The sequence below is a fragment of the Canis aureus genome, chromosome X (assembly GCF_053574225.1).
Source record: "Canis aureus isolate CA01 chromosome X, VMU_Caureus_v.1.0, whole genome shotgun sequence".
In the NCBI taxonomy this organism is placed as follows: domain Eukaryota; kingdom Metazoa; phylum Chordata; class Mammalia; order Carnivora; family Canidae; genus Canis; species Canis aureus.
In genome coordinates this window covers 95,321,793-95,349,120 of record NC_135649.1, presented here as the reverse complement: position 1 = coordinate 95,349,120, position 27,328 = coordinate 95,321,793, and the positions used below count along the sequence as shown (strand labels likewise).

General features: G+C 35.1%; 1 pseudogene; it reads right to left on the bottom strand.

Moving 5' to 3' along the window:
• Positions 1–245: 245 nt before the first annotated feature.
• LOC144308946 (small ribosomal subunit protein eS8 pseudogene) lies at positions 246–18,139 on the bottom strand (annotated as a pseudogene).
• Between the last annotated feature and the right edge of the window lie 9,189 nt (positions 18,140–27,328).

The window sequence follows — 27,328 nt, the reverse complement described above, 5'->3', positions numbered from 1 at the left end:
ATCAGGTTTCCTTTTCTTTTCTTTTCTTTTCTTTTCTTTTCTTTTCTTTTCTTTTCTTTTCTTTTCTTTTCTTTTCTTTTCTTTCTTTTCTTTTCTCTTTTCTTTTCTTTTCTTTCTTTTCTTTTCTTTTTCTTTTTTTTTTTGCTAAATATAAGGGGTAATTTGCTGTACTTAATTTATTTTGCTTTATTTTAAAATGATTATTTCTATACTTTTTTTTTTTTTCAGAACAATAAACACGGGCAGCCCTGGTGGCGCAGCAGTTTAGCGCCATCTGCAGCCCGGGCTGTGATCCTGGAGACCCAGGATCGAGTCCCACGTCAGGCTCCCTGCATGGCGCCTGCTTCTCCCTCTGCCTGCGTCTTTGTGTCTCTATAAATGGATAAATAAAATCTTTTTTTTTAAAAAAAAAAAGAACAATAAACACTTGTATGACATGATCAAAGATAGGAGGAAGATTTATTTGCCTTTCCAAGCTTTGATTTTCGACAGTTAGGACTCTAGCATTTTGCCCAGCAGCACATAGCCATCTGCTTGGCCACACTGGACTAGTCTTAAAGTGATGCATACAAGAAGCCTGTGCTGATAGAACTCCTCCTCCAGAAGGCTGCTGATTTTGGTGTTCTTTTTCCTTTCATCATATTTCTTCTGAATTTTCTTTGATCATTTTTTTTTAAAATAACTCTTCCTCCTCCGGAGTCAACTTGGCCTCCTTCTTGAGGCCCAAGAATAGTGCATAATGAGACTGCTACCACTGTTGGTAGGGTGTGCTGTCAGTCACAATACAGTTCTTCACAAGGGTCTTAGTGCAGACCAGTTCATTGTTGGATACACTGTAACCAATACCAATAATCCTTATTTTGCACATAAAACATTCAGAGCCCCAGAAGTTCCCCATGTCTAGCTCCAAGGCATAGTACTTCTTATTGACTCCCCAAATACGGACAGTGTGTGTGCGGTGGGGGCCAATCTTTGTGTTGGCAGCAAGGCACTACAACCTATTTCCACTTCTTGTGGTAGTTTTTATCTCACTCCTGGTCTTGCAGCGTGTGCACCACTTGTCCTGAGAGATGCCCACCCCTATTGGCTCTGGCTGCAAGAGTTATTTCTACCTTCTTGAAGGTCCTTTTCCATTTTCTTCCAGAACATCATATTTTTCTCTTTATATCTGTTTTTTGTCACTTAGGTATATTCTTCATTTTTTTTAGCTTTATTGGATAAGTTTGACAAAAAAGTTAATATACTTAAAGCGCACAATATGGTGTTTTGAAGTAAATATACCTTGTGTAATAATTACCATAATCAACTAATATATCCATCACCTCACATAGTTCCATTTTATGTGTGTGAGGAGAGCACTTAAGTTCTATTCTCCTAGCAAATTTCAATTATACAGTACATTATTAGTTATAATTACAATGCATTCTTTTGTAGTTCATCTCCATGGCTATTCTTTAGATATTAACATTTCTTAGACTTATTACTAGATCTATTTCTTACTCTATAACTTCTCTCACCTTTTTAAAACTAGATTTATCCTGACTTGGTAATTATCTCAATATAGAGACTGAGGAAAGATAGGAATGTAAAATGACACTTATGGTTCTTTATTGGACAGTTTAATGAATTGCTATTAGAGTGACAAGAGAAGAAATAGGTTTTGTAAGAAAATAGTTGTTAGTTTTGGTCCTCATGAGTTTGAGATGCCTATTATTCAGTTAGAGATATTCAGTAGTGAGCTGAGTATACAGTCCTAATAGTAATATATATATATATATATATATATATATATATATATATATATAGCAATTGTTTGTACTTATGAGGCAACTGAAAACATGAGACTAGATGAGGATATTGTAGAATAGTCTATAGAATAGGAAAATGGAGATAAAAAGCAAAAGTCAGCGTAAGAGCTAAATAGCAGCATTTAAGAGTTTAAGAGTTAAGCAGAAGCAAGACTCATAAAATAAGTATGAGCAGTTAGAGAAATGGGAGAAAACTCAGGAGACTGTGATCTAAAGAAATCAAAGGAAATATATGCTTGATGTAGAGTTGGTTGCTTACCTAATGGCCATTCCCTCATTCAACATAATTTTATAAAATCTAAATTGTGTTAAGTCAGCAAATATGCCCAGGGAAGGGAGGAGATGTATACAGCCACAGAGGATGAATCATGATTGATCTTAATAATGTGTGCCAATCTCATAGTCCTTTGCTGGTGATTATTTTATAGATTTATTTGTGACAAAATGCTAGTCAATGAGAAGTCAGGGGAAAATTTCTGGAGGGTTCTAAAAAGAATTACAGTTTTCTGATTGTATATAGAGGTCTTTATTATTTAAGCCACTAATAGTAGTATTTGCTATTAATTTTAGATAAACATTTCATATTTGGTAAATACCTTGATTACTAAAAATTAGGTGGTATAAATAACAGTCCCTAAACTGTGGAGTATAGATAAAGGAAAGCAAGTGGTGACCCAGTCATATCAGGATGAGAAACCTGTTACTCTTTTTATATGGAGCAAAACATGTGGTCAAATTTTCTCCTGTTATATCCTGTGATTCAACCTACATGCCAGATGATGACATATAATAAGAAGTCAGAGGAAATTTCAGGGTATTGTCATGTGCTGTCTCTTTCTTGAAACATCCATAGAAGAGAGGGGTGCTTTGGTTAAATGTGGATAGTCTGATAGAACTAAAAAATTAAGAACAAATGAAACCAAAGCTAGAAGAAGGAAATAAATAATAAAGATTAGAAAATAGATAAATCAAATAGAGAGCAGAAAAACAATAGAGAAAATCAATAAAAATCAAATTGGAGAACTTGGATGAAGTAGACAAATTCTTAGAAACAGAAACCTACCATTAATAAAATACAAAGAAATGGAAAATCAGAATAGACTTATAACTAGTAGGGAGGTTAAATCAGTAATCAGAAATTTACCAGTAACAAAAAGCCTTGGATCTGACAGATTCACTGGCAAATTCTACCAAACATTTAAAGAAGAATTAATAATAATGTTTTGCAAGTCTTTCAAAAAACTTGAAGAGAACATGTGCTAACTCATTCTATAAAGCCAGCATTCCCATGATACCAAAGCCAGACAAAAATATTAGAAGGAAAGTACATTATAAACCAATATTGTTTATGAACATTGATGCAAAAACCCTCCAAAAGTACTAGCAAACAGAACTCAGCAGCATATTAAAGGGATTATACACCAGACCTAAGTGGGACTTATTCCTAAAATGCAAGGATGGTTCAACATACAAAAATTAATCAATGGAATATGCCACATCAACAGAATGAAGAGAAAAAAAAAATCTCAACTGGTACATAAAAAGCATTTGATCCAATTCAGTATTCTTTTTTAATTTTTTTTTATTTATTTATGATAGTCACAGAGAGAGAAAGAGAGGCAGAGACATAGGCAGAGGGAGAAGCAGGCTCCATGCACCGGGAGCCCGACGTGGGACTTGATCCCGGGTGTCCAGGATCGCGCCCTGGGCCAAAGGCAGGCGCCAAACCGCTGCGCCACCCAGGGATCCCCAATTCAGTATTCTTTTATGATAAAAACATGAAATAAAGTAGGAATATAAGGAAACTAATCAACATAATAAAAGCCCTATATAAACACTTGATAGCAAACATCATACTCGAAGGCTGAAAGATTTTCCAATAAAATCCAGAACAAGGCAAGGATGCCTGCTCTCTATTCAACATAGTACTGGAAGTTCCAGACAGAGTAATTAGGCAAGAAAAAGAAAGAAAAAGCATCCAAAATGGAAGCGAAGTAAAATTATCTCTGTTTGTAGATGATATAACCTTATATATAGAAAACCCAAAAAGTCTTCAAAAAAATTGTTAGAACTAACAAATGAATTCAGCAAAGCAGTAGGGTACCAATTCAACACAATAGAATGTATGAACCTTAAAAACATTATGCTAAATGAAAGAATGAAGACCAAAATCGAAATATATAATTTGCTTTCATTATAGAAAATTTCCAGTGTAGATAACTCTATAGACAAAAAAAGCAGATTAGTGACTGTCAGGGGCCAGGGATTGGGGGGCGGGATAAAGACTGACTATTTTAAGGGTATGGAAATTCCCTTTCGGGTGATGCACTGAATTGTATAGTTTAAAATTGTTCCATGTTATGTGAATTTCAACTAGATTTTTAAAAAATTAAAAAGTGAAGGAAAATTAAAGGCTTTCTCACACAAACAAAAACAGAGATTTTGTCCAGTAGACCTGCCTTGTAAAAAAGGTTAAAATATATTCTTCGAAGAGAAGGAATAAGAGATAGGTCAAAAACTAAAAACCACGTGAAAAAGGAAACCACAGGGATGCCTGGGTGGCTCAGCAGTTAAGCGTCTTCCTTCAGCTCAGGTCGTGATCCTGGAGTCCCAGGATCAAGTTCCACATCGAGCTCCCTGCATGGAGCCTGCTTTTCCCTCTGCCTATGTCTCTGCCATTCTCTCTCTCTCTCTCTCTCTCTCTCTCTCTCTTTCTGTGTGTGTCTCATGAATAAATAAATAAAGTCTTTTTTTTAAAAAAAGAGAAACACATTAGAGAAGGACTACATGAGGATAAATTAAAGTTTTATTTTTTCTTGCCTTTATTTGATTTAACAGAATTAACTCTTCATAATCACTATCTCAACAATGTATTGAATAATTATAGCTTATGGATAACTTAAATTAATGACAGCAATGTTTTAAGAGATAAGAGGGACAAATTGGAAATACTCTGCTATAAAGTACCTGCACTAGCCATTAAGTGGTGGAGTGTCATATGAAGTGAACTTAAATTATTCATAAATGTACATGTATTATAAATGCTAGAGCAACCACAAAAAATCTTCAAAAGAACTGTAATTGACAAGCTTATAGAAGAGAAAAAATGGAATTATATAAAATACTCAAAACAAAAGAAACAAAAAAGTGGACAAAAATAAGGAAAATAGCAAATATTTACAAATATGGTACATATTAATTCAACTAAATCAATCATCATTTTAGACAGTGATATTCTACATATGCCAAAAAAAGAGACTTAAAGAATGGATTAAAAAGACAAAACCCAACTACATGTTGTCTACAAGAAATCCACTTTAAATGTAAGATATAGCTATATTAAAAGTGAAGGATGGAGAAAGATACATAATGCTAACACTAACCAAAAAAAAAAAACTTGCATAGCTATAAAAATGTCAAATAAAGCATACTTTAGAACAAGGGAAATTATCAGGAATAAAAAGAGATATTTTATCATGATAAACTGGTCATTTCCCCAAAATGATATAACATAACAATCTTAATGTGCATGTGCTTAATGGGAGAATGTCAAAATGAGTAAGGTAAAACTGATAGAACTGCAAGGAAAAATAGATGAATCTGCTATTATAGTTGGAGACTTCAACACCTCTCTATCAGTAATTGACAGACCAGCAGGCAGAAAATCAGTGAGGTTACAGTTGAATAGAGCAGCACCATCAATCAACTGTATCTAATTGACATTTATAAAACACTTCATCCAACAACAGGAAAATACACATTTTTCTCAAGCTCACATTGAACGTTCAACAAAATAGACCACCTTCTGGTTATAAAACACACTTCAAGAAACTTTTTAAATAGAGAAATCATACTCTCAGACCACAATGGAATTAAGCTACAAAATAACAGAAAGATAGCTGGAAAAGTCCCAAAATAATTGGAGAGTAAACAACACACTTCTAAGTAGCAAATGGGTCAAAGAAGTCCTAAGAGAAATTTAAGATTATTTTGAACTAAATGAAGGTGAAATCGCTACTCATCGAAATGTGTGTGATTGATAAACAGTGTGTTTAAGGTGAAATTTATAATATCAAATGCATATATTATTAAAGAACAAGTATCTAAAATTAACGGTCCAAGCTTTCTCCTTAAGAAACTAGAGGAAGAAGAGACATGTAAATATAAAGCAAAGAGTAAATATAGCAAAAATAAATGAAATTGGTAACAGGAAATCAATAGAAAATTAGTAAAACCAAAAATTTGTGCTTTGAGAAGATTCAGGATAGTGATAAAAATTCCAGCCAGGCTAATCCATAGTAAAAAAACAAAAAGACACAAATTCCTAATATCAGAAAAAAGGAAGATATTACTACTGATCCCAAATTATTAAAAGGATAATAGAATATTCTGAACAACTCTAGTCCCACAAATTTGATAATCTAGATAAAATGGATAAATTATTTGAAAAAGATAGCTATCACAATTCAAACAAGCAGAAATATCTACTCTAAATAAGCCTATATCTATGAAAGAAATTGACTTAATAATTAATTACCTTCCAAAACAAAGTACCAGGCCCAGATGGTTTCACCATAAATTCCACCATAATTTAAGAAATCATACCAATTCTTCACAATCTCTCCCAGCTAATGGAAGCAGAGGGAATACTTTCTAATTCTACAAGGCCAGCATTTCTCTAATATCAAAACCTCGTAAAAACATTACAAGAAGGGAAAAGAGCAGACCAATATCTGCAGTGAACATAGATGCAGGAACCCTCAACACAATATTAGCAAATTGACTTCAACAATGTATAAAATAAATAATACAGGATGATCAAGTAGGATTTATTCCAGATATAAAAGGCTAACTCAATATTAAAAAATCAATTAATATAATTATTATTATTTTTTTTTTTTATTGGTGTTCAATTTACTAACATACAGAATAACACCCAGTGCCCGTCACCCATTCACTCCCACCCCCCGCCCTCCTCCCCTTCTACCACCCCTAGTTCGTTTCCCAGAGTTAGCAGTCTTTATGTTCTGTCTCCCTTTCTGATATTTCCCACACATTTCTTCTCCCTTCCCTTATTTTCCCTTTCACTATTATTTATATTCCCCAAATGAATGAGAACATATAATGTTTGTCCTTCTCCGACTGACTTACTTCACTCAGCATAATACCCTCCAGTTCCATCCACGTTGAAGCAAATGGTGGGTATTTGTCATTTCTAATAGCTGAGTAATATTCCATTGTATACATAAACCACATCTTCTTTATCCATTCATCTTTCGTTGGACACCGAGGCTCCTTCCACAGTTTGGCTATCGTGGCCATTGCTGCTAGAAACATCGGGGTGCAGGTGTCCCAGCGTTTCATTGCATTTGTATCTTTGGGGTAAATCCCCAACAGTGCAATTGCTGGGTCGTAGGGCAGGTATATTTTTAACTGTTTGAGGAACCTCCACACAGTTTTCCACAGTGGCTGCACCAGTTCACATTCCCACCAACAGTGTAAGAGGGTTCCCTTTTCTCCACATCCTCTCCAACATTTGTTGTTTCCTGCCTTGTTAATTTTTCCCATTCTCACTGGTGTGAGGTGGTATCTCATTGTGGTTTTGATTTGTATTTCCCTGATGTCAAGTGATGCAGAGCATTTTCTCATGTGCATGTTGGCCATGTCTATGTCTTCTTCTGTGAGATTTCAGGTTGTACTACAAAGCTGTGGTCATCAAGACAGTGTGGTACTGGCACAAAAACAGACACATAGATCAGTGGAACAGAATAGAGAATCCAGAAGTGGACCCTGAACTTTATGGGCAACTAATATTCGATAAAGGAGGAAAGACTATCCATTGGAAGAAAGACAGTCTCTTCAATAAATGGTGCTGGGAAAATTGGACATCCACATGCAGAAGAATGAAACTAGACCACTCTCTTTCACCATACACAAAGATAAACTCAAAATGGATGAAAGATCTAAATGTGAGACAAGATTCCATCAAAATCCTAGAGAAGAACACAGGCAACACCCTTTTTGAACTCGGCCATAGTAACTTCTTGCAAGATACATCCACGAAGGCAAAAGAAACAAAAGCAAAAATGAACTATTGGGACTTCATCAAGATAAGAAGCTTTTGCACAGCAAAGGATACAGTCAACAAAACTCAAAGACAACCTACAGAATGGGAGAAGATATTTGCAAATGACATATCAGATAAAGGGCTAGTTTCCAAGATCTATAAAGAACTTATTAAACTCAACACCAAAGAAACAAACAATCCAATCATGAAATGGGCAAAAGACATGAACAGAAATCTCACAGAAGAAGACATAGACATGGCCAACATGCACATGAGAAAATTAATATAATTAATCCATCACATCAGCAAATAGCTTATCCTACTGAAGAGAGGAAATCAATACTAATCCTTTCCAGTAAGTTATGATACATACTGTGGACCAACAATAACTGTGAGTCCCTTCCCCTTCCACTTCAAATGAAGCTGCTTTATTCCTTCTCCATCATTGTATAATGAGTAAGTTGGGGGTGGGAAATTTATCTATTTTATTTTATTTTATTTTATTTATTTTATTTTATTTTAAGATTTTATTCATTTAAGAGAGAGTGTGAACAGGGGGGAGGGACAGAGGGATAGGGAGAAGCAGACTCCCCACTGAGCAGAGAGCCCAAGGTTTCATCTCTATCCCAGGACCCTGAGATCATGACCTGAAAGAAAGGCAGAAGCCTAACTGACTGAGCCACCCAGGCACCCTGAAATTTATCTTCTTTAGGTAAAGAAGCCACATCTGAACTTAACAATTAAATGCAAAAACCAAACATCATTTGTTTCAAGCTAGATTTGGTAACTAGATGAGCCTGTGGGCATTTCTCACTTTGAAAGGGTATATACATGCATTGAAAAAGAAAAGAAAAAAATAACGTGTATATACTGGGGGAAAGCACATGTATATTTAAATAGTATAGGATTTATGACATAAATCCATTTATACTTTTTGTGTCAATAACATCTGTATGACGTGTAGTATTACTCCCGTTCTTATTCCTGATATTGGAAGTCCGTGCCTCTTTTGTTGTTTCTTGGTCAGTTGTGACAAGCTGTTATAAATTGTATTAGAAATTTCCAAAAACCAACTCTTAGCTTTGCTAATTTCATGTATTTTATATTGTTTTCTATTTTATTAATTTTTGCTCATGTCTAACTTATTTCTTACATTTTTTGCTGTGCAGTTTATTTACTATATATATAATTCATTTTTAACTTTTATAGCTTTCTAGTGTATGCATTTTAAAGCTATTAACTTTTTTCTACACACTGCTATAGCTGCATTGAACAAGTTTGACTGAAATATATTTCCGGTATCATTAGCTCATATTATGGTCTACTTCATATTTCGTCCTCTTCTATGAATCTCGGGTTATATAGAGATGTCGTGCCTAATTTTTAAAGCACTGGAGGTTTTGTTATTATTTTTAAGTTTTTTTATTAATTCAGTTAAGTATAGATAATATACTCAACATGATGTTACTCCTATAAAATTTATTGGAAACTGTTTCATAACTGAGCATATAATGAATTTTAGAAAATTTATAAATGTTATAATCTCAGAAAAACATGCTTTGCTAAGATGTTTTTCCTACAGGTGCTCTGGCAAATTAAATAAAATCTGATAATTGTCCCCTGAGTTTTCTTTATCTTTACTGATTTTTTGCCTAACAGGTATTGAGAGACATCTGCTAACATCCCCCATTCTGATTCTGAAGTTTGTCTTTTTAATTTTGTCATTTTCTTTCTCTCTGTTTTTAAAATATGTAATTAAAATCATAAAAATTCTGAATAGTTATATGTTCTTAGTTGATTGACCATTTTATCATTATGATATCTTTCTTTATAGTTAATAACAATTCTTAACTTTAAGACAATTTTATTTGAAATTTTTGTAGCTCTACAAGTTTATTGTTGAATATTTTCATCACATACTTTTATTATTTTATTTAAAACTTATTTCTTGGAATGCCTGGGTGGCTCAGTGGTTAAGTGCTTGCTTTTGGCCCAGGGCATGATCCTGGAGTCCCGGGATCAAGTCCCACATCAGGCTCCCTGCATGGAGGCTGTTTCTCTCTCTGCCTATGTCTATGCCTCTGTGTGTGTGTGGCTCTCATGAATAAATAAATAAAATCTTTAAGAAAATAAAATAAAACTTATTTCTTACTTAAATTTAATGGTTGTCTCTTTTGAGCAACATACAGCTAGGATTTTTTCCAGTTTGATAATCGTTCAAGTTAGAGGAGTAAGACTTTAATTTTTTTGATATAATTATAGATTTACTTGTGTTCACTGTTTCTTCCATTATTTCCATTCTGTTTTTTTTTTTCTATCAAGTAAATTTTGGGTTTTTTTGTTTACATCTTTTCTATATTTTCTTTTTTTCTTACTTTCTTCTTTTCTTCCATTCCTTCTTTTTCTTCCTTCCTTCCTTCCTTCCTTCCTTCCTTCCTTCCTTCCTTCCTTCCTTCTTTTCTTTTTCTTTTCTTTTCTTTTCTTTTCTTTTTTTTCTTTTCTTCTTTCTTTTTTTCTTTTCTTTTCTTTTCTTTCTTTTCTTTTCTTTTTTCTTTTCTTTTCTTTTCTTTTCTTTTCTTTTCTTTTCTTTTCCTTCCTTCCTTCCTTCCTTCTTTCCTTAAAGCACTTCTAGTTCTAAACTTTCCATTTGATTCCTTTTTAGATTTGAATTTTTCTGAGATATCCCTAGTTTTAAGAGAGTTTGTGATTGCCTCCTATGTCATTTTTTGTAATAGCTATTTTAAATCTTTGTCAGATTATTCCAAATCTGTGTCATTTTGGCATTTGCTTCTGTTCCCTGTGCATTGATATTGAACTCACTTATGTATCCTAGATATTTTGAACATATTATGAAACACTGAGTCTTATTTAAATCCCAAAATAACAATGATATTTTTGTTTTAGAACCTAGCCAACCTGTTTTTTCAATCTCATCTTTCCTTCTCACATTCTGTTCCAATGACAATGGTTCCAATATGGTTCCAATGACAATACAGTTTTCAAAGTATTTATGGTACTGTTCTGATTCATCTACCATGTGCCATCAATCTGGAATCTGAGCTTTGGTCTATTAGTTTAGTGTTCAAAGTTTTTGCTGTGTTGAATAGGAACAGATCCACTGCATGAGCCATTTAAGGGTGAACCTAGAATTTCATAAACAATGTTATGAGTTCACTGTCCCAGCTACTCTCTCTCAGTGATTCCTCCTCTTTTCCCCAAGGCTCCTCTTTTCACTCCTCTGTCCAGAAAGTTGGGCTTCGATTTCCTGACTCTACTATACACTTATGCAGTTGTCCCTATCTGAGAGGGCCCAAGTTATAGGAAGAACGAGAAAATGGGGAACAAATTTTGTCCTCATACTCTTGGAACCACAAATCCACTGAATAGAAATGAAGGTTCCCCTTAATCAGAGTTTTGGCTCCTGCTGCCACAACCACCATAGAATTACTTGGGGATTGGAGAGAGAAAGAAGAGAGAAAATAAAATATATATTTATGAGGGATTTTTCCCCTCTCTCTGAACTTTAGGAGTTTCCTTTCATTCTCCTTTAGCTAGAATTAGAAGGCTTCTCAGGTCTCTTTTTTCTGCATTTTGGTGCCACTTGGATTCATTAATTTCAGACTGGGAGATACTGGTAAAGAGAAAATGGTAAATTCACCACCAGTTTGGAGGCATTTCAGATTCCAGTCATTTTCCCTAACCTGACTGTTAATATTTACTTTTTAGAAAGCTCAAATACCTGCCTTATGCATTCTATCCAGGTTTCATAGCTGTATACAGTGAGAGAAATGCAATGGAATGAGTTTACTCCATCTTAAGGCAAAATTGAAAGTTCTAAGGCTCTCTTTTTACTTCAAGCATTCTATAATCTCCCTCTGTTTTTGCCATCTTCTTTGCTCTCCATTTTCTTGGTAAGTTTGGGGGACCAGATGGAACGAGGATCCCTACTCTTCCACCACCCTGCCTCTTCTCACCCCCCTCCATTTTCTTCTTCATAAATTTTGTTTTACTATTTCTCCAGTCTTTAAAAGAATGAGAGCTAAGATAGGCTAGTGATGAAACTGGACATGGAATGCAAATTTAGGAAATGATGGAGACTTCCAATATGAAGATTAATAAGGAATGGGAAACAAACTGTATTATGCAGTGCCTTATAGAAGCCCAAACAGAAGGGGAAGGGACAGAGTAAAATTTTTTAAATTTCAAAACACCAGATTAAGGCAGAACTTTTGTTCTAACTGAAATTTTTATTAGTGTTTTGGTCTACCTACATAGCTAATTAAAAGTTACCAGCAAGTAAGAATTCACATAGTGAAAATCTGAGCCTCATACAACAAGCCAAAGTACAATCTTATGGATGCCCACAGCTATAAAGAGAATAGTATTTTAAAGCAATATGAAAGTATATATTCTCTGAAGAGATACATTTCAGACATTATGATGAAATAAAGGTTTTGCTTGGAACAGTAAGAGACAGGAGTGAGTAATAATCTTTAAAAAGTTCCAATAATTGTAAAATGTTTAGTTATATGTTAATTTTCCAGTCTGATATTTTGCAGTAAATATAAAAATAATATTATTTACAAAATATTTTAAAGCATTTTATTTTCATCATAAAATCAATAAATGGAGGAAATGTTAAGTTGAATTGTATTCTAAAAATGCACATAAAAAGAAAAAGCCAGCAATGCTTAGCCCCATAGGACTTTGCATTTAAATAGAAATTGTTATAAAAAAGCATTATAATAGCAGTTTAAAAGCATTGGGTGTGAAGGCAGGCTTGAAAGAACACCATTAGTAATATAGCAATAATACTGCATATGTCTGAAAGCATATTAAAATGATAATGAAAATGAGGCCCATTTTTTATGAAGTGTTTACACTTAAACATCGTGGTCATCACTAGAAAACAATAAAATTAATTTTATACTTTTCCCATTCTTCTCTTTTAAATTTGAAGATTCCACAGTGGTATTTTCAAATACCTTTGGCAAATTTCCCTGCAGCTTCCTCTTGAAATCTTGAAATAAAAACCTTGAAAACCTTGAGTTTTTTCTGTGTGTGTGTATAATAAATATATCGGTAAAAGTATCTGGCATATTAATGCTAATTGAGGAGTAATGATTTGGAGCTACTCTGGTCCTTTGTAAAATAGACTGACATGATTTTAGAAAGTGGCATATATGTCAAAAAAACGGGTTAGTGTGGTCAGTGATTTTCTGTCATATATATTGTTCAGCTATTTTTATTGTCTAGACCATATGTTAACACCTGGGACATATCAAATTAAGAAGTAATTAGTAATTTAAAAATTCTGATGATCACAATGTGATGATTTAATAATTGATAATAAAGCCTCATAGTTAGCTTCTAGATTTATATAAGTTCACTGCCTTCATTAAAATAATAAAGCAAATTCTATGAAGTTTTTTAATTATTAATTTTCTGTAAAAAAATAAATGAATAAAATAAAAATATTAATTTTCTGTAAAAAATAATAGAGGTTTCTGTTAATTATAATGCTTTCAATAACTATCAACTTCAAGAGGGAGGAATAGTGTTAGTATTGCCCTGATCAACTCTGAAGTCACATATAAACCTATAAAACATAAATGTCAGATGAATGCTTAAAGAGGGAATCTTGGGCAGCCCCAGTGGCTCAGCGGTTTAGCGCTGCCTGCAGCCCAGGGTGTGATCCTGGAGACCCTGGATCGAGTCCCACATCAGGCTCCCTGTGTGAAGCCTGCTTCTCCCTCTGCCTGTGTCTCTCTCTCTCTCTCCTCTCTGTGTATACTCATGAATAAATAAATAAAATCTTTAAAAAAAAAAGAGGGAATCATATTCCTCTCTGTAACCAGATTCTACATTACTTCCTGAAAATGTATTTCTCACATTGGGAAATATGTAAAACTTTAAGGAAGACTTATTTACATGTAGTTTTTCTCTTGACTGACAAATATACTTCTTATTTTGACGATAATTCACTGTGATTGGAATCCTGCCAATAAAGAAGGCAAAGGCAAAATAGCAGGTACAATACTTATATTTTGAAAAGTACAAAGAAATGAGTAATGGGAAAAATCCTTTTGAAATAAAGACTTGAAGGATGAACAAATGGTTGGTTATACAGAATAATAGTGTGTACACCAAATTCTAGCTTTGTAATAAATCATTTTAGAGTAAATGAAGCTGGAATGGAGTTAGTAGCCTATCTTGATGAGAAAAATATTCCTCTAAAGAAGCTGAATTTTATGGGCAACTTTCAGGATATTTTCACAATCGTCGCTAATTTATTGATGCTTAATTTGCATGCCAAATGTGTGGCATTTTGAAAGAAATATGAAAGACTACTATGTTCAATCTAATTCAACAAGTATTCATGAATCCACTTATGTATTCAAGGCACTATAAAGAATACAAAAGAGATAATGAAAACTGCCCCAGCCCTCAAGCAACTTTTAAACTACCAGGGATGACACATGGTACCATTAAATAAGTAATTAACTGCTGAAACAACTGGTACAGAGACTGGGTACTATAGAATTTCAGACTAGAGAGAAATAGAAAAAAAATCTTGAATAATCAGGAAGTCTTCATGAAAGACAATGGCATTTTTGCTGTCATTGATATAGATTTTTAAAAATTTATATCCAACCAACATATTTTAGTACCATCTATGTGTGAGATTCTGTACTATATGGTGCAGAACATATAAAAATGATTGAACCCTGTCCTCAAAGATTTTATAATCCAGGAGAATAATGAGTTCACAATTTATAACTGTGATATAAAGCAAAATATCATATTTTGCAAATGAAACAAAATATAGAATAAAAGTATGACAACGTTCAGAGAAGGGAGTTATCACAAGTAAATAAAAAGATTTAGAAAAATGACATGGCATTTAAAACATGGCATTTCAAATGGTGTTCAAAGGAAAGGTTAGGATTTTCTGAAAGAGAAAAGTAGCTCCACCAGTAAGAAACAATAGGAACCAAAGCTCTGGAGGCAGGAAGAGCACAGGTTCTATTTGACATCAGGTAAATAGTGGTAAATAAATGTAGAAAATGGAATGATTTGTCATACTGAACATTGACCTAAAAGTCAAGAGCACCATTGTTACTTCTCTGGGTAGTGAAGAATCACTGAAGTTTTAAACAAGGAATAACTTGATTAGAGCTGTGATTTAGAAAAATTAGTGGAGCACAAAGTTTTAAGGGTGAAATGAAAAGAAGTTACTGTAGCCAGGTACATCTATGTGCCAGATGGATATGAGAAAATTTATCTTTGGAAAAACTGAATGGATCCAGGAAAAGACCCATCAATGGTCAACCACTTTCATCATCATAAAGCACTCTGCTCAATAAGGCCCACTCAAATGTTTAAGGCTTACAATTGGCTTTTTAAGTCCTCATTCTTTTAAAGCTTCCAAGATTTTTAAGAAAGCCTTAACAAATGAGACCAAGACAAAAAAAAATCTAGAAAAGAAAATTAAAAAATGAAGAGACAATATAGATTGAACAGTGGCTTTCAACCGGGTATAATTTTCTCCCAAGGGATATTCTGCAATGTACGCTAATAGTTTGATTATCACAATTAGTGAGGTGCTGCAGGAATCTATTAGATGGTGCTAAAACCCTTTAGGCCAGAGATGGTGCTAAACATCTTACAATTCACAAAATATCCCCCCAGGACAACTAATTATCTTGCCCCAAATGTCTAGAGGGCTAAGATTAAGAAACTCTGAAATAGAAGAAGAAAATAAAACAATAAGAAGTACAAAGTTCCTCGAATATAGGAGAATTTGAAGCATCTATGAAATAACAACAGAAGGCTACTAAAGGTGACAATATAAAAAGTGATCTTCATGTAACTCTGAGTTGAAGAAATGATGATTTTAAAAAAAAAATAGAGACTTCTAGTTTCTGTTCTGGCATCTAAGGAGTTTCGAAGCCATCACTCCAATCCTCACAACAAGAAAAAACATCTTACAATCTGAACAATCTGAAAATGAACACCTCTTCTTAGACTCATCAGAGAATCAAGGCCACAGAGCAAACTACAGAATCCATTGAAGAGACACGAAGCTACATACAAAGAATCATAACTTAAGAGAGCAGAAGTTCAGGAGCAGAAACAAATATGGGAACTAGTACCAAGTAGGCAAACATATGCTACTATGATGAATTGCTGGAGACCCAATGTAGACACAGTTGAAGGTTAAAAACTCCAGTATTGGTCCCCATACTTTGGTGAGTTTTACTTCAAGGATCTCCTGGGTTTTTACAGTGAAGATCAGAAGAAAATCTTCTTAAGCTTCCAGTAAGTGGAGGAGAAAAAAATAGTCTTTTGAAATTCACCCAAAACTTCTTTGTTCTTAACAAGGTTCACCTTCCAGAGTATCAATTTTACTAGAGTCTAACTACCTAAGTCCAGCCCCATCAAGCCTTCTTTGTGGGGGAAGGATTACACCAACTTCAGCCCCCTCTAAATTTCCATTTCAGATAAAGGAGTGGTAGTACCTGAGAAACACTTGTGAGGGTCACATACCAGAACAAAGGTTCACTAATAGTCTAAGACCCAATCATAGGACTATAAGAACACTTCTCCTCCCACATTTTACCACAACATCAGTAGGGGTCCTGTATAACAATAATAATAGGAGAATACAATAGAAAGAATAGCATGTCTCAGACTGATTTAAGAAAAAAAAAGAGTAAGTTTCTAGGGAAACTCTAAGACAACAGGGAAGGCAAAAACAATAACACCAGAGGAAACTAATTTCTGACAGCCTCAGGTACAGCCTAATGCCTAGCCAGATAAATCTAAAACCTAACACTAAAGGACTATTTTCTTCAATTCCTTTTATTCAATACATTATATGTGGCATTCAAGAAAAATTAAAAGTCACAGTAAAAGACAAAAACACGGTTGGAAAAGATCATGCAAGCATCAAGCCAGGTTCAGATATGGCAGGGATTTGGGGATGATCACACTAGGAATGTGTATTCTGTTTTTTTGTGAACTGTTCTATAGTGCTGTATTTTTGAAAAGGTTATTATTGATTGAATTTCTTTGAAAAAAATCAACGTCTTCAGATTATTTCTCCCTTGTGATTTTTTTTATGATTAGACAAAATCTAGGTTACCAGATTTATGGTTATAGAATGGTTCATAATATTTTTTAATCATTTAGTGTCCTTTAGATTAGTAATGATGGCTTCTCTTAGATTTCTGATATTAGCAATTTATGTCTTGTTTTTTTTCTTAGTTAATCTGGGTAGAGTTTTATCAATTTTATCAATATTTTCAAAGAAGAAGCTTATGGTTTGGTTGGCTTACTGTATACAGCCTGATGTTTTTATATATGTATACCTTATGAAATTATTACCACAATCAAGATAATTAACATAGCCATTACTTCACATAGTTGTGTGTGTGTGCATATGGTGAGAGTTTTTAAGATCTATAATACTAGCACATTTAAAGTACTGATTTCTTATTTTCAATTTCATTGATTTCTGCTCTAAATCTTATTTTAAAAATTATTTTTCTTACTTGTGGTAAATTTATTGTTACTTCTAGTTTCCTAAGGTGGAAGCTTAGAACATTCATTTTATAACTTTCTTCAATTCTATGTTTGCATTCAAGTCTATAAAATTCCTCTAAGCACTGTTTTCACTGTACCTCACAAAATTTGATAAGTTGTACATTTGCTTTCCTATAGTTCAAAGTATTTTTAAATTTTCTTGAGGATTCTTTTTTGATCCACATGTAATTTTAAAATATGTTTGTTGGAAGGGGGCGGGCAAGATGGCGGAGGAGTAGGGTCCTCACCTCACCCGGCCCCACCAATTTACCTAGATAACTTTCAACCCTGAACACCTGCAAATTCAACCCGAGATTTAAAGAGAGAACAGCTGGAATGCTACAGAGAGAACAGTTTGTGCATCTAACAAGGTAGGAAGGCGGAAGAAAAAAAGAATCTAGTGGGGGAGGGCCTCCACAAGGGGCCGGGCAGGAGAGGACAGGAGAGCCCAGCCCCGGAGAAGCAGGAACTTTAACAATCTGCCCCGGATTCTTCCCAAGGGGAGAGGTGCTCAGAAGGGAAACTGGGCAGAACCACAGGAGGGGCAGTGGAGCCTCCAGGTTCCCGGGGTTACTAGCAGAGGAAGTGTGCCTCGGGTAGAGCGCCCCACACACCGCCGGGGGAGCTCGGTAAAGGGCTGGAGTGCATGCCCGGCGGGGCCTCGAGGAGAAGCCATTCGGTCAGGCAGTGGCTCCGGAAGGAGGGGGCTGCACCTGCTGCCTTCGGAAGCCGTGGCCCCGGGAGCGCGATTCCAGCAGCACAGGCCCCGGATCCCAGGGCGCCGGGGGACACAGCCCAGGATCCTACACTCCCCCTAGGACAGGCAGAGGCCGGGAGGGCACAGGACAGTGAGGACTCTCCTGCCTCCAGGTGGCCCCGAGCTGTGCAGGTCAGCACTCCCCGTCCCCGGAGCATCCAGGCCAGTGCAGACTGGGAACTGTCGTAGTTACTGCGGGAGCTGACACCAGGGCTGGAGAGCTGGCCGCCACCAGTGGGGTTGTTCCTCCTGCTGTTACCTTGTGCCTGGGAGAGGCGGGGCGACCAGGGAACAGGGGCCTCACAGGATAAACAGCTCCCACTGAGCCGTGCACCTGGCAGGGGGCGGGGCAGCTCCCCCAGGTGCACACACCTGAGAATCAGCACAGCAGGCCCCTCTCCCAGAAGACCAGCAGGAAGGACAGGGGAAGAGCAAGTTCTTGACCAAGCAGCTCTGGAAAGTTCCAGGGCAAGTCAAAGGATTTACAGTACTAGAGACTACCCCTCCTATTTCCCCCCCTTTTCCAGTACAGCTCATTTTTATATTGGACTAAATATTTCCAATATTTTTCTTCTTTTCCAATCTTAACTACAATATTTTACCACCTCTTCATTTTTAGGTATCTTCCTTTTTGACTCTCATATTTCTACAATTACAGATCTTAGGTATATTTTCCACTTTGAGATTCCCTTCAACATACTCAACATAATTTTGGGAGGTATATGACTTATGTTCTTTTGTTTTCTGTTTTTTCTTTTCTCTGCCTCATTTTGTTCTACAATGGCAGAAGTTAATACCTTCTAAAACATGACCAAGATGCACTCAAAACCAAGTGGTATACCTGCTGGTTCTTTCCGTGAGATTATATTCTCTCTTCATTACCATTCTGCCCCCTCCTTTTATTTCATTTATGTTTTGGTGGTCAATGTTGGGGCCTTCTACACATATTTCTGGTTTATATAAATTTGGGACTGAGCATCTTCTAACATACAGAACTTCATATTCTCAGAAACAAGAGGATCACCCTCTAGGACCCCTCAGGTAGACTACATTCTCCCTCCACTAAAACTTTGTCACCACCACCACCTTCCAGTCACACCCCGCCTTTTTTTCTTCTTTCTCTTTTTTTCCTCTTTTGCTTTTTTCTCTTCATTTTTTGTTTTTCTTTTTTTCTTCTTTCAGATTCTTGGCCTTTTATTTTTTACTACTTCGTTTTAAAATTTGTTTTTCACTTTAGTGGTGCTTCTGTTTTGTTTTGTTCTGAACTTTGTTTTCATTTTCTGGTCTCTGACCTCGGCAGAATCATCTAGGGTGAAATTTAGTTAGGTCGTGGTTGATATTCTTGATGCAGCCTGCTCATACAGCCACTCTGAATTGAGCAAAATGACTAGAAGGAAAAAGTCACCACAAAAGAAAGAATCAGAAACAGCACTCTCTGTCACAGAGTTCCAGATTATGAGGTACAATTCGATGTCAGAAAGCCAATTCAAAAGCACAATTATAAAGCTACTGGTGGCTCTGGAAAAAAAAAGTAAAGATTCAAGAGACTTCATGAGTACAGAATTTAGATCTATTCAGGCCAAAATTAAAAATCAATTAAATGAGATACAATCCAAACTGGAGGTCCTAATGATGAGGGTTAATGAGGTAGAAGAAAGAGTGAGTGACATAGAAGACAAGTTGATGGCAAGGAAGGAAACTGATGAAAAAAGAGAAAAACAATTAAAAGACCAGGAGGAAAGGTTAAGGGAAATAACTGATAGCCTCAGAAGGAAAAATCTATATATAATTGGAGTCCAGAAAATGCCAAGAGGGCCAGAGGGCCAGAAAGCATATGTGAACAAATCATAGCTGAGAACTTCCATAAATTGGGGGAGGGAAACAGGCATTCAGATCCAGGAGATAGAGAGGTCCCCCCCAAAATCAATAAAGACCATTCAACACCTAGAAATTTAATAGTGAAACTTGCAAACTCCAAAGATAAAGAGAAGATCCTTAGAGCAAAAAGAGACAAGAAATCCCTAACCTATATGGGGAGAAGTACTGGGTTAACAGAAGGCCTCTCCACAGAGACCTGGCAAGCCAAAAAGAGCTGGCAGGACATATTCAGGGTCCTAAATGAGAAGGACATGCAGCCAAGAATACTCTATCCAGCAAGGCTGTCATTCAGAATAGAAGGAGAGATAAAGAGCTTCCAAGATAGGAAGAAACTGAAAGAATATGTGACCACCAAACCAGCTCTGCAAAAATATAAAGGGGGACCCTATAACAGAAAGAGGAAGCACAAAGAAATAATCCACAAAAACAGGGACTGAATAGGTATGACGATGACCCTAAATTCAAATTTCAATAGTTACTCTGAACATGCATGGGCTAAATGATCCCATGAAAAGATGCAGGTTTTTGTACTGCATAAAAAAGCTTGACCCATCTATTTGCCGTCTACAAGAGACTCACTTTAGACCTAAGGACACCTACAGCCTGAAAATGAAAGGGTGGAGAATCATTTACCATTTAAATGGTCCTCAAAAGAACGCAGAGGTAGCAATCCTCATATCAGATAAAGTTTATCCCAAAGACTATAGTAAGAGATGAAGAGGGACATTATATCATACTTAGAGGGTCTATCCAACAAGAAGACCTAACAATCATGAATGTTTATGCCCCGAATGTGGGAGCTGCCAAGTATATCAATTAATAACCAAAGTTATTCTCTTACACGATACACGAAGATAAACTCAAAATGGATGAAAGATCTAAATGTGAGCCAAGAATCCATCAAAATCCTAGAGGAGAACACAGGCAACACCCTTTTTGAACTTGGCCACAGCAACTTCTTGCAAGACGTCTATGAAGCAAGGGAAACAAAAGCAAAAAAACAAAAAACAAAAACAAACAAACAAAAAACACTCTTTTTGCACAGCAAAAGAAACAGTCAACAAACCTAAAAGATAACCTACAGAATGGGAGAAGATATTTGCAAATGACATATCAGATAAATGGCTAGTATCCAAGATCTATAACGAACTTATCAAACTCAACTCCAAAGAAACAAACAATCCAATCATGAAATGGGCAAAAAAAAATGAACAGATATTTTACCAGAAGAAATACACATGGCCAACAAGCACATGAGAAAATGTTCCGTATCACTTCCCATCAAGGAAATACAAATCAAAACCACAATAATATCCCACCTCACACCAGTGAGAATGGCAAAAATTAACAAGACAGGAAACAACAAATGTTGGAGAGGATGTGGTGAAAGGGGAACCCTCTTACACTGTTGGTGGGAATGTGAACTGGTGCAGCCACTCTGGAAAACTGCGTGGAGGTTCTTCAAAGAGTTAAAAATAGACCTGCCCTACGACCCAGCAATTGCACTGCTGGGGATTTACCCCAAAGATACAGATGCAGTCAAATGCCGGGACACCTGCACCCCGATGTTTCTAGCAGCAATGTCCACAATAGCCAAGCTGTGGAAGGAGCCTCGGTGTCCATCGAAAGATGAATGGATAAAGAAGATGTGGTCTATGTATACAATGGAATATTCCTCAGCCATTAGAAATGACAAATACCCACCATTTGCCTCGACGTGGATGGAACTGGAGGGTATTATGCTGAGTGAAGTAAGTCAGTTGGAGAAGGACAATCATTATATGGTTTCACTCATATGGGGAATATAAAAAATAGTGAAAGGGATTATAGGGGAAAGGAGAGAAAATGAATTGGAAAAATCAGAGAGGGTGAAAAAAACATGAGAGACTGCTAAGTCTGGGAAGTGTACAAGGGGTAGTGGAAGCGGAGGCGGGGGGATCAGGTGACTGGGTGTCAGGTACTGATGGCAGCACTTGGCGGGATGAGCACTGGGTGTTATACTATATGTTGGCAAATCAAACTCCAATAAAAAAATCCAATAAATAAAAATAAAAGTATGTTGTTTACGGGAAAAAATAAACAAACCAAAAACAAGACTCTTAACTATAGAGGAGAAACAGAGAGTTACCAGAGGCAGGTAGGTGTGAGGATGGAAGAAATAAAATGGGGATTTAGAGTGTACTAATCATGATGGGCAATGAGTCATGTGAAAAATTGTCAAATCAATATATTGTACGCTTGAGACTAATGTGACACTTTATGTTAACCATACTAGAGTCAAAATAAAAAACATAATTAAAAATGTGTTGTTTAATCTTCAAGTTTATTGGGGTTTCTGGCTATCATTCTGTTGGTTTCTAGTTTAATTTCATTGTGTTATAATAGCATATTTTGTATGATATATATTCTTTTAAATTAGTTAAATTGTGATTATTTTATGATCCAGAATGCAGTCTATCTTGGTGATTGTTGTAGATGAGCTTCAGAAGAATGTGTATTCTTGTAATGTTTTATGAAATATTCTATACATGTAGATTAGATCCATGTGGTGAAACTGTTCAGTTTATATTACTGATTTTCTGCTAACTGAATTTGTCAATTACTGATAGAAGTATGTTAAAGTCTCCAACTATAATAGTAGATTCATCTTTTTCCCTTGAAGTTCTATCAGATCTTGCAACACATATTTTGATGCTCTTTTGTTAGTTGTATGCACTTGAAAGATTATTATATCTTCTTGGAAAAGTGGTAATTTTATATCATTATGCAATACTCCTTTTTCTCACTGATAATTTTCCTTCCTCAGAAGTCTGCTTTGTCTAAGATTAATATAGCTTCTTCATGTTCTTTTTGATGACTGTTAGCATGATATATCTTTCTCGAATCTTTGACATCTTTTTTTCTGTCTCACTTTTTCACTTACCATAAAGTCTTACAAGTTCATTTGTATTTTCACAGATAACAGGATTTCCTTCTGTTTTAAGGCTGAATGATATTGCACTGTTTGTGTGGATGTGTATGTATGTGCGTAGTCACATTTTTAAAAATTTCTTTATCTATGCAGCCATGATAGACACTTAGGTTGTTTTCACATCTCTGCTATGGTGAATACTTCTGCAATGACCATGGGAGTGAAGATGATCTTTTCAAATTCCAGGTTTTATTTCCACTGGATAGATACCCAGAAGAATTGCTGGATCATATGATAGTTCTATTTTTAATTTTTTGAGCACATTCCACAGTTTTCCCATAATGTCTATAGCAAATTACATCCCACCAACATTGTGTAAGTGTTCCCTTTTCTCCACATCTTTGCTAACACTTGTTATCTCTTCTCTTTTTTATAAAAGATATCATAAGAATTTCCTTGATTAGTGATGTTTAGCATCTTTTCATGTATCCATTAGCAATTTCTATGTCTTTAGGGAAAATGTCTATTTGGACATTTTGTTCATTTTTAATTGGGTTATTTATTTATGTTTGCTACTGAGTTGAATAAATTCCTTACATGTTTTCAATATTAACCCCTTTTAAGATATATAATTTGCAAATATTTTTTCCATTACATAAGTTACCTTTTCACTTTGTTGATTGTTTTCTTTTTTTTTATTTATTTATTTATTTATTTATTTATTTATTTATTTATTTTTTGTTGTTGATTGTTTTCTTTCCTGTGCAGAAGCTTTTTAGTTTGATGTAGCCCCACTTATTTGCTTCTATTGCCTGGGCTTTTGGTGTCGTATTTAAATAAATCATCGCCAAGACTGATGTTAAGTAATTCTTTATTTTCTTCTATGATTAATCTTTCCAGGTCTTACATTTAAGTTCTTAATCTATTTACAGTTAACTTTTGAGAATGATGGTATATAGGGAGCCAGTTTCATCCTTTTGCATGGGTATCAATTCACCTGCACTGTCTTTTGATTAGATAATTTAATCTATTTACATTTAAAATAATTATTGATAGAAAAGAATTTACTAATTCCATCTGATTGTTTTATAGCTGGACTGTAGTTTTTTTACTCCTTTCTTCATCTCTTGTTGGCTTACTTTGTGAATTAAAATTTTTTTACAGTGCTATGCTGTGGTTCTCATGTCTTTTTTTCTAGTTTTATTGAGATAAATTTGACATACATCACTGTATAAGATGTATAGCATAATTGTTTCACTTAAAAATATTGCAAAATGATTACTGCAAAAAGTTTAGTTAGCATCCATCACCTCATACAGATATATATATATAAAAAAAACAAAGCTGATTTACCTTGTCCTTATCTTTGGTGGAACAGCTATAGGTTTTTGTTTTCTTGCTATTATGAGGATTATATAAAACATCTTATAAGAGTATATTTTAAGCTGCCAAAACTTCTCTTTTACTCCTCACCCCATATTATACTTTTGATGTTAAAATTTACATATTTTATATTGTTTATCCATCAACAAGCTATTGTAGCTATAGTTGTCTTTTAATACTTTTGTCCCTAACCTTTATACTAAAGTGACTAACATATCATCATATTAAGTTGATTATACACTTATCTTTATCCAAAGTGTTTCATACTTTCATATGTTTTCATGTTCCTGATTAGTATTCTTTCATTTTAATTTGTAGAACTCCTTTCAACATTTCTTGTAAGATATATCTACTGGTGATGAACTCCCTCAATTTTGTTTCGTGGGAAGGTCTTTATTTCTTCTTCATTTTTGAATAACCTCTTTACTAGGGCAAGATTTCTTGGCTAGCTGTTTTTTTTTTTTTTTTTTCTTTCAGCACTTTGAATATATCTTCCCATTCTTTTGGCCTGAAAGGTTTCTGCTGAGAAATCTGCTCATAGCCTTATGGAAGGTTTCTCAGATGTGAGGAATTTTTTTCTTTTGTCACTTTTAAAATTCTTTGCATTCTATTTTAGACAGTTTTATTGTAATATGTCTTGAACAAAATCGTTTTGCATTAAAATCTGGTGAGAAATTTGAAGCTTCATAAACTTGAATATCTAAACCTCTTCCCAAATTTGGGAAGTTCTTAGCATTTGTTTCTTTAAATAAAGAAATTATTGCCCCTTTCTTCCTCTCTCCTTCTAGAATTCTAATAATGCATAAGTTGTTTCATTCGATTGATTCTCATATTTTAGGTATACTTTATTCAGTCTTTTTTATTCTTTATTCTCCTCTGACTGGATAATTTCAAATGACCTATTTCATGCATACAGATTCTTACTTCTGTTTGATCAAGTCTGTTGTAAATGCTCTCTATTGCATTTTTCATTTAATTCACTGAAATCCTCAGTTCCAGATTTTCTAGTTTGTCTTTTTTAATCATCTCTCTCTTGTTTTTTTTTTTTCTTGTGCTGTTTTCCTGATTTCAATATATTGTCTTTCTGTGTTTTCTTGTAGCTCACTGAGCTTCCTTAAAACAACTATTTTGAATTCTTTTTTTGGGCAAATAGGTCCTGCAAAGCCAGGCCAAGTTTTTACAACCTCCTGTTTGTTTTCTCTAGGGTGGTGATAAATGTTCAGTTTTGGAAGGTTTGTTTAAACCATTATCCATTTCTGCTAAACAATTAATCATCTCAGAATATTAAATGAGAAAATTATTAGAATTATAGATGTTAGAGTAGGGGGGCCCTGAAGATCCTGAAGATAGTTTAAATTTTTTACAGATTACAAAAACTGAGCTTTAAAGTGGTTATATTATTTTAAGCCGTAGAGCTAATAATGGCAGAGTTGTGACTAGAATTAAGATCCCCAGACTACTTATTTGCAAGACTATCATGTTCACTAGGTACTTGTTTATTTTCTCTTTACTAAAGGAAAATCGTCAGAGAAAACCAAGAACAAAAGAAAATGGCTATGTGACTTATAATGGTGTAAGTTAAAAATCATGAATATCTGTACATGAATGATGTTTTCCAGGACAGTTGTGAAAATTAAGTTAAATGCATTGCTTAATAAGGTATAATTCATACAGCTCTTCCTATTATATCACAATTCAAAGGGTATAAGTATCATCCTTAATATAAAAATATTCAGTATATATTAATTAGATGTCAATAGGAAACAAGTATCATCCTTAATATAAAAATATTCAGTATATATTAATTAGATGTCAATAGGAAACTGATGTCACATTCAAATGGGGAAACAGAGGAGAGTTTAAGGAACAGACTTGAACAAGGGAAATTATGGGACACTGGAAACTGAAAAGCCATGATGAAGAATGCTAGTAGTAGAAACACTGGAAAAAAATAAAACATACCTGCCCCAGAAATGAAGAGGAAAAGGAAACTAGTGCTTGCCAGAAAGAGCCGTGGTTGGGTCGTAGCTACACATATAGGATTTCTTTTTTTTTTCTTTTTTTTTAATTTATTTTTTATTGGTGTTCAATTTACTAACATACAGAATAACCCCCAGTGCCCGTCACCCATTCACTCCCACCCCCCGCCCTCCTCCCCTTCTACCACCCCTAGTTCGTTTCCCAGAGTTAGCAGTCTTTACGTTCTGTCTCCCTTTCTGATATTTCCCACACATTTATTCTCCCTTCCCTTACATATAGGATTTCAAACAAAACAGCTGTTATTTTCTTCAGAGGGACATAGCCATTGACAGCTCAAAAGAGTGGGAGCCAGATAAATAAATACCATAAAATAATTTTATTAATGTTCTCCAATTTTCTGCCAGGCCATTAACTGACTGAAACTACCTGGAACCCAAAGGTCAAAGGAGGCCACTGATATTTCTTATAAGGGTAGAATGAGTAAGAAGAGATTAGATCTGCAACAACACAGATGATCTATCAGACCATAGTTCAAGCTCAAGCAGTGAAAAAGAAGAAATAGACATGGAGGAGAGAAGAACAAGGACAAACTGCAAATTACTGCAAATGCTTCATCCATCTATCACCATATTTAACCATAATGATCTTCAGAGAGTGATATCCTTCTTAATTTTTGTACAAGTTCATCTTTTGGACAACTTCAACTTGAAGCCATGGAGAAACAGATTTCATGCATTGTAGTTCTAAGTTCAACCAACTTGAAAATAGAATAATCTGGTGCAGATATGTTGAATTTGAAATTCTTTCTAGATATCTAAACCACTAATAGGGATCCCTGGGTGGCACAGCGGTTTGGCGCCTGCCTTTGGCCTGGGGCGTGATCCTGGAGACCCGGGATCGAATCCCACGTTGGGCTCCCGGTGCATGGAGCCTGCTTCTCCCTCTGCCTGTGTCTC